This window comes from Choloepus didactylus, chromosome 15, assembly GCF_015220235.1.
Source record: "Choloepus didactylus isolate mChoDid1 chromosome 15, mChoDid1.pri, whole genome shotgun sequence".
Taxonomy (NCBI): Eukaryota; Metazoa; Chordata; class Mammalia; order Pilosa; family Megalonychidae; genus Choloepus; species Choloepus didactylus.
The window spans coordinates 31,349,271-31,357,877 of NC_051321.1; the positions used below are offsets into that span (position 1 = coordinate 31,349,271).

The 8,607-nt window shown below is 42.5% G+C and overlaps 1 non-coding gene across 1 annotated transcript; it reads right to left on the bottom strand.

Annotated features, from left to right (window-relative positions):
• Positions 1-2,316: 2,316 nt before the first annotated feature.
• LOC119511005 lies at positions 2,317-2,387 on the bottom strand. Its single transcript, XR_005212099.1, has one exon. It is a non-coding gene; the product is annotated as a small nucleolar RNA SNORD112 (small nucleolar RNA).
• Between the last annotated feature and the right edge of the window lie 6,220 nt (positions 2,388-8,607).

Consider the following 8,607-nt stretch of genomic DNA (forward strand, 5'->3'; position numbering starts at 1 on the left):
CTGAGGATACGGTGTTGAACAAAACAGAAGGTGTGACTACTGGGTGTGCGTGGGATTCTAAAGCACATAAATGAGGATGTATTGTGAAATGCATGGCATGGCAGTATGGGGCTGCCAGGGCAGGGTTGTGTGACTGGGTCAGTCATTTGGAGGTTCACTTCCTGTGTGTTTATGTTGTAGGGGTGGTCAACAGGAAGCTATAGGTTACCAGTCCAGATGCAGAGACTCCCATCCCTGCTTGGGGGAGAGGGGTGGACCAGAAGGACAGGGGAACCCACAACCTGAACCCATGGAACTGGTGGTGACCAGCGGCTTCCTCTGGAACCCTAGATCTGGTTCCTCCCATTTGCCCCCAGCAGCACCTCTGCAAAGGCTTTTGGTCAAAGAGAGGTTGCTGGGGTGGAGAAGACATACCCCTACCCACCCAGGACCTCAACTGCTTCCCTAGGACCTTAATCTAGTCCAGCACAACCTCCAGTCCCCCCTTTGCATCCTTACCGTAGTCAGGACTGACCTCCAATTCCTTCCCCTGCAGTAGGACCCCAGCCCAGCCAGCTCAGACCAGTCCAGTCCAATCTGACCTTAATACCCTTTCTCTAAGGTAAGAAGCTCTAAGCTGCCCTCCCAGGGCCTTATCTTGGGGATTGACAGAAATAGAGGAGAGGGTAAGGGGTTAAGAGTTGCAGTTTGGATGGATAAAGAAGGGAAGAGCAAAGAAGGCAGGGAGATGAGGGGCAGGAGGTACTGAAGATGGCCTAGGTGTGCTCTGGGCCAGGCTAAAAGGAAAGCAGGTATAAGTAGAAGTTCAGAGTTAGTGACTCCCTGGTTCCAGGCTGGATTTCGAAGATGCTGGTTCTATCCCTGCTGAGTCTGGCTTCCTGGTATCCAGGATGCTTAAAACAACTGTCCCCCAGGTGGCCACAGTCAGATTCTTTCAGGGCCCACCTCTGGCGCCCCTCCCCACCACCACTCTGATGTTTTCGCTAAAGCCGAAACAGGAAATGATTGGGAGAAGACTACACCTGTGGTTCTCAACCTGGAGAGTGGGGGAAGCTGAATCGGAATGGAAGTGGATCCACACCCCAGGCTCCTACCCCAGTCTCCAGAGCAGACCGTTTCTCCGCCTGTTCTGGAACTCCTTTCCTGAGGTAGCTAAGCCCTGGATTAATCCTCTCCCTGTTGTCCCACCTTTATGCCACCTGCTCACCTCTCCAGGAGGGGAGAACTTAGGGAGAGCCCCTGGAGAAAGTCCTAGAGAAGCTTGGGGGAGAAGAATCTTTTCCATAATGTTCCCAACCACATAAGACTGCTTGGAGGAGACAGACATACTTTCTCTCTGTTTCTTTCTTTTTTAAGTTTTTATTGTGGTTACATATACCATAACATTTCCCATTTTAGTCACTTTCAAGTATACAATTCAGTGGTATTAATTACATTCATGATGTGCTACTATCACCACTATCAATTACCAAAATTCTTTGGTCACCCCTGTTCTGGTTTGCTAATGCTGCAGTTATGCAAAACACCAAGAAATGGATTGACTTTTATAAAGGGGGCTTATTTGGTTACAAAGCTACAGTCTTAAGGCCATAAAGATCCAAGATAAGGAATCAACAATAGGGTCCCTTCACTGGAGAAAGGCCATTGGCATCCGGAAAATCTCTGTTAGCTGGGATGGCACGTGGCTGGCGTCTGCTTCCTCCCAGGTTGCGTTTCAAAGTGGCGTTCCCCAAAATGTCAGCGTCAGCTTTCAATGGCCATCTTTAAAATGTGTCTCAGATGCAGCTCACTGAGTTTCTTCTGTTTGTCAGCTCTTTTATATGGCGCCAGTGATTTAATTAAGACCCACCCTGAATGGGTGGGGTAACACCTCCGTGGAAATTATCCAATCAAAGGTCTTTCCCATAGCTGATTGAGTCACACTCAATCAAAACATTCCAACCTAATCAACACTAACATGTCTGCCCCCACAAGATTGCTTTAAAGAACATGGCATTTTGGGGGACATAGTACATCCAAACTGGCACAACCCCAAACAAACTCTGTACAGTTTAAGCATTAACTCCCCATTCCTCCCACCCCACCTATAATCTACTTTCTGTCTTTATGAATTTCCATATTCTATGTTATTTCATATAAGTCAGATCATACAAAATTTGTCCTTTTGTGTTTGATTTATTTCACTCAACATGATGTCTTCAAGGTTCATCTATGTTGTAGCATGCATCAGAACGTCATTCCTTTTTATGTCTGAATAGAATTCTACTGTATGGATATATAGCACATTTTGTTTATCCATTTCCCTCTCTTTATTTTAATGGAGCTCAGGTGCACAGAACTAGACTAATCATAACCTTGGTTCATGACACAGTCTCATCATTGTTCCATGCACAGTGCACATTTATTTACTCATAATACTGTCTTAAGAACTCATAAAAATGAAGGCCAGGATTTGGCAATAATGGAAATCTAGCTATGGGGTCCATCCCCATCCCATCTCACTCTCAAGGTACCCATCATTCCCTTGCTTTCCTTTTTATATAGTTGTATCTCAGTTATATGTATTCCTAAAAATGTATATTTAAAATTTTTTAGTTATTATCTTATTATAAAGGAATCCTACTGTATGTAATTTTGAAGGCTTATTATTTTTCCTTATTATTGGTTGGCTAAGATTCATATAGTTACATATTGCTGCAGTTCATTCATGTTGAGGGCTATATAACAGAGGGATACTTAAGAGATGTAGATTCAGTCCCAGTCCACCATAATAAAGCGTATATCGCAATAAAACAAGTCACACAAATTTTTGGTTTCCCAGCATATATACAAATTGGGTTTACTCTCTACTCTTGTCTATTAAGTGTGCAATAGCATTATGTCTATAAAAACAATATACATGCCTTAAAAATACTTTATTGCTAAAAAATACATCTTCTTCCAATAGAAGGCTGTTTCATCTACATTGAAAATCTGTTGTTTAGTGTAGCCACCTTCATCAACCAATTATCTTCGCTAGATCTTCTAGATAACTTGCTGCAGCTTCTACATCAGCACTCGCTGCTTCACCTTGCACTTTTATTTTATGGAGATGGCTTCTTTCCTTAAATCCATGAACCAACCACTGCTAGCTTCAAACTTTCCTTCTGCAGCGTCCCTATCTCTCTCAGCCTTCAAAGAATTGAAGAGAGCTAGGGCCTTGCTCTGGATTAGGCTTTGACTTAAGGGAATGTTGTGGCTGGTCTGATCTTCTAACAAGACCACTAAAACTTTCTCCCTATCAGCAATAAAGCTCTTTTGCCTCCTTATCATTCATGTGTTCACTGGAGAAACACTTTTAATTTCCTTCAAGAACTTTTCCTTTGCATTCACATCTTGGCTAACTGTTTGGAGCAAGAGGCCTAGTTTTCGGCCTATCTTGGCTTTTGCATGCCTTCCTCACTAAGTTAATCATGTCTAGCTGTTGATTTAAAGTGAGACATGTGACTCTTCCTTTCACTTGAACACTTGGAGGCCACTGTATGGTTATTAATTGGCCTAATTTCAGTATGGTTGTGTCTCAGGGACTAGGGAGGCCAGAGGAGCAAGGAGCGGGAGAGAGAGGGGAAAGGCCAGTCAGTGGAGCAGTCAGAACACAAACATTTATCAATAAGTTCACCATCTCATATGGGTGTGGTTCGTGGTGCCCCAAAACAATTACAGTAGTAACATCAAAGATCATAGATCACAGATCACCATAGCAGATATAATAAAACTGAAAAAGATTGAAATATCGCAAGAATTAACAAAATGTGACACAGAGACACGAAGTGAGCACATGCTGTTGGAAAAATGGTGCCAAAGACTTGTTTGAGGTAGGGTTGCCACAAACCTTCAATTTGCAAAAGACACAATATCTGCAAAGTGCAGTAAAGCAAAGCACAATAAAACAAAGTACGCCTGTATATAGTAGGAGTGGAATTGCCAGGTCATATAGTAACTATATTTAACTTTTGAAGAACTGCTAGACTATTTTCCAAAGCCCTGTATCATTTTACATTTCTACCATAAGAACTCATAAAAATGAAGGCTGGGATTTGGCAATAATGGAAATCTAGGTTCTAATTTCTCCATATCCTAACCGAAACTTGGTACTGTCTGTCTGATTATAGCTATCCTGGTGGGTTTTAGGTAGTATCTCATTGTGCTTTTGGTTTGCATTTCCCTGATGGCTAATCGTGTTGAGCATCATCTTTTCATGTACTTATTGGTGTTTAGTATATTTCTTTGAAGAAATTATTCAGGTCCTTTGTCCATTTTTAAATTGGATTATTTATCATTTTTATTGAATTGAAAAGGTTATTATATATTCTAGATATGTCTTTTAACAGATATATGATTTGCAAATATTTTCTCCCATTCTTCTCAGTTTCTTGATGGTGTCCTTTGAAACACAAAAGTTTTTACTTTTGATGAAGTCTTTTGTTGCTTGTAATTTTGGGGTACTTAGAAACTTGTTATTGAAGAATAACATACAGGAAACTCCATTTGTCATACATGTACAACTTGACAAATTTTCTCAAACTTAACACACTTAGTAACCAGCACTGAGATCAAGAAGCAAAACATTATCAGTACCCCAGAAGCCCTCCTCTTACACCTTCCTAATCATTCTTCCCTTCCAAGAGTACCACTGTCCTAATTTTTAAAACCATGATTCGTTTTGCCTGTTTTTTGAAGTAGATAAATGGAATCATAGTAAAGAGGCAAAGAGTTTTCAATGATGTTACCCAATACTGGGAAGGATATGAAGAGACCAGACAGAATTTCATACCCTTCAAGTAAGCCAACCTCTCAGAAAAGTAACTTGTATTAATGCTCTCAGTCTTGGATACAGTGCCTCTATGTCTTGGAATCACAGCATACTTAAAATATAGAAAATTTAGAAACTCCAGAAAAGCCTTGGAGAGGAGACTGGCTTGGTAAACTATGGGACATCCTAACAATGGAATGTTACATAGCCATCAGAATGTTTACCAAGAGGTTTAAAAATGTAGAAAAAAACACTTATGATAAAACACTTAATTGAAAACTGGGATAAAAGATTCTCATACAAAGTAGCTGCAATTATGTAAAAGGCTGTACATGTAGGGAAAAATAGATGGGAAGAAAGTACAATGGTGTTAATAAGAAAATTGGACTCTAGGTCGATTTTTTTTTCTCTTTGCCATTTTCCAAATTTCCTTTAATGTAATCATGCTACCTTCATAATAACAAATTCTAACCATAAAAAAGAACAAAAACAAAAACAAAAAACCGAAAGAATTCAGGTGGAAAGTAATGAAGACCTAAATTAGAGAATTTGTGGTGGGAATGGAGAGAAAAGGAGGGAAACAGACACAATTTGGCTGCATACTGAATATAGGAGAGAGTGGGTGGGAAGGGTAGAAAGCAGTGCTGAAGAAGGGGGAGGACACTGGTGCTGTAAATAAAATGAGGACCCCTGGAGGAATCCCAGCCCAGTGGTTCAGAACAAGGGTGCTTGTGATAGATGCCCTGTTTTGAATTTTGGTCCAATCACTTACTAGCTGGGTGATCCTGACCAAGTTATTCAACCTCTCTGAACCTGTTTCCTCATTTCTAAAATGAGGATAATAATAGCACCTATCTTATAGGGTTGTTAGCAAGATCAATTGATATAGAGAGTTTAGAATGGCACAGAATATGCTTTTAGTAAAGATTAGCTATTGTGATGTGCCCAGCAGCCCTGGGAGGTCAGAGGCTAGGACTGTCTGTCCCCAGCCACCTGTCAGACTACAGATAGTCCCTCCAATCCTGCTCCTCCAGCCAGCTCACTGCCGGGAGTTCACCCCAGGGGATGCTCTGAAGCCCACAGGAGTGGGAGTAGATGGGACTCTAAAGTGCGATGTGTGGGAAGACTGGAGTGGGGGAATGGGGTCGGAGCTAGGGACCAGAAAATTGCAAATTAAGTGGGCCAGTCTAACAGCAAAGCAGAGAGGCCCTGGAGCAGCCTACTGGAGCTAGCCCTCTTGCCCATGTCAGTATAGATGCTTTCTGGGTGCTATAAGGAGGCACTGGAGAGGCTTCCCCTCTTTGCCCCATAGGTGCTGGCTAATTGGGTCCACTCTGCCTCACCACTCTGCCTCCTTCCCTACCTAGATCTAGACGCTAAGGAGCATAAAAAAATGAGGACCTGTTTGTAGGTCTGGCCTGCATTTCCCACCTGCTTGACTGGAGTGGGCTCAGTAAAAAGCAAGCTCAGTAAAAAGGAGTTTGAGCTGTTGAACTGCAACCCAGTAGCCTTGATTCTTGAACACAACTGTATAACTATGTAGCTTACATAGTGTGTCTGTGTGATTGTGAAAACCTTGTGGCTCACATTCCCTTTATCCAATGTGTGGACAGATAAGTAGAAAAACGGGGACAAAAATTAAATGAAAAATAGGGTGGGATGGGAGGATGGGATGTTTTTGGTGTTCTTTTTTACTTTTATTTTTATTCTTTTTTTTTTTTGAGTAATGAAAATATTCAAAAATTGATTTTGGTGATGAATGCACAACAAGATAATGGTACTATGAACAATTTATTGTACACTGTGGATGATTGTATGGTATGTGAATGTATCTCAATAAAACTGAATTAAAAATTAAAAAAGGAGTTTGAGGCCCATACCAACACAGTGAGGACACTCTAGCTAGGAGAACACATCTTGGGAGGAAGCCAGAGCTAGTGGGTGTGACTCTTGCTTTAGCCACAAAAGAGCTTCATTATGGGCACATTTAACTTAGGGCCAGTATAGCTAAGTGCACTCAGAAAAGAGCAACTCCATTTTAACAGCTGGCAGAGGGAGAGGGGAGATGGAATCTCAGTTACACTGAGTGTGAGTTAGTGATTCAAGCATTTTCCATGCAACATGGACCCTAAAAGCAAGCCAGCTTCTAAATCTGGTGCTCAACCATTGAAACACTGATATGTTCCAATAATGGAGGGAAAACTGGCTAAGTTGGACTTATTAAGAAGCTGACCCTACTTTATTTTATGGATGACTGAAGGAATTTTCATGGTTAATTTTTCGGTACTCAATTTTTGTCCTATGCATCAACTTTAGAACCTAACCCCTTTGTAAGGTACAATTCTGCCATACTTACTTTGTGACCTTTTCTCAGTCATTTAACCTCTCTAAGCCTTGGTTTCCTCCTATGTAGAATAGTTAGAGATACTGACCTTAGAGATCCCTAACTATTAGTGCCTTCCAAGTGATATGTATAGATTATTTTACAGCTTACAAGTATTTTTCTCCAGAATCATTCTCTCTTTTTATCCTCAAAATCACCCAGTAAGGACAATACCATTATTCTCTCTCCTATTTTTATGGCTGAAAAAATTGAGTCTCAGAGAAGTTAAGAAAGTTACCCAAGTTCACACAGCCAATAGGTGGCAAAGGCAAGTTTAAATCCTTATGACTTTTTATCCAGTGAGCCTCCAGATACTCTGCTAACAGTTCAGAATACAATCAGAATAGGGTCAGAAAGTGAGGAGGAATGCCCTAGATCTGGGTGGGCAGGTGGGCTCTCCTCAAGGATGAAGCAATTTAAAATGGAAGGTTATTGTCATTTTACTTTTTGCTTTCTAAGTTTCAATGCTCTTGGTCCTTTTCTCTTTTTGCACATCTGCCTTCCCCAAGTCAGAAGTTAAAATCCTGGCCCTTGCGCTGGGGTTCTATCCTGGAGCTGAGAGGGGTTCCCTGGATCCATGAGGGAGGGAGAAGGGCACTGGCCTAAAGTCTGCAGATCAGTCTCCTTTCTAGCCTCTCACCTGCTAGCCAAGGGGCCACTTTGCCACTTGCAGCTTAACTTTCTCTTCTGTAATATGGGCATCATAACCCCTCCCTGCAGGCTTCAGAGGGTGGGCGGGTCAGATGAGATGACTGACAGGGAGGTGCTTTGAAATGTGAAATTTCTTTCAGTGTGAGGGTGATAGGGGCTTGTAGCTTTTGTAATGTTTGGCCATGTCTGGGGAGTCCTTCCCATCTGCCCAGCCAGAGACTAGCCTCTCCCTTGAAGAGGCCTCCATTTTCTTCCTGTGCTCCACGTGGGAGCACAAACTCCCACAAACTCCACCTTCAGGGGCTCTGGCGGCACGTGCATCTGTGAGCTTGCCCCTGGACTTCCCCAGACCCACCACAGTCCTGTGTAGGAATCGAGTAAATGGGATGTCTCTGAGCCCTTGTCCCTAAAGGGCCAGCCAAGGGCTGCCCACCAGCCTGGCTCCATCAACTGTGCATAACCAAATGATAGTTGATGGGCTCTGCGGGCTACCCAGGACCTCTGCTACCTCCCACTCCGGATGGGCCCTGTTCTGTGAATTGACCACCTGGGAGGGGGAGGGTAGAATTTCCAAAGTGCCCTCAGGATTGTGGCCCCAGTGTGACCTGGCAGAGCACTGTGTTCCTGGGCTGGGGTCAAAGCCAGGTCCTCAAAAAATAAATAAATAAACATTAGGGAGAAAAAAGAAGTCAGTATGTCCTCTCCCTGCCTGTCAATCATAGGACCTGGGCCCAGTTTCTCATACTTGCTCCTTTCCTAGTAATCAAGGCTTCAAAGAGGT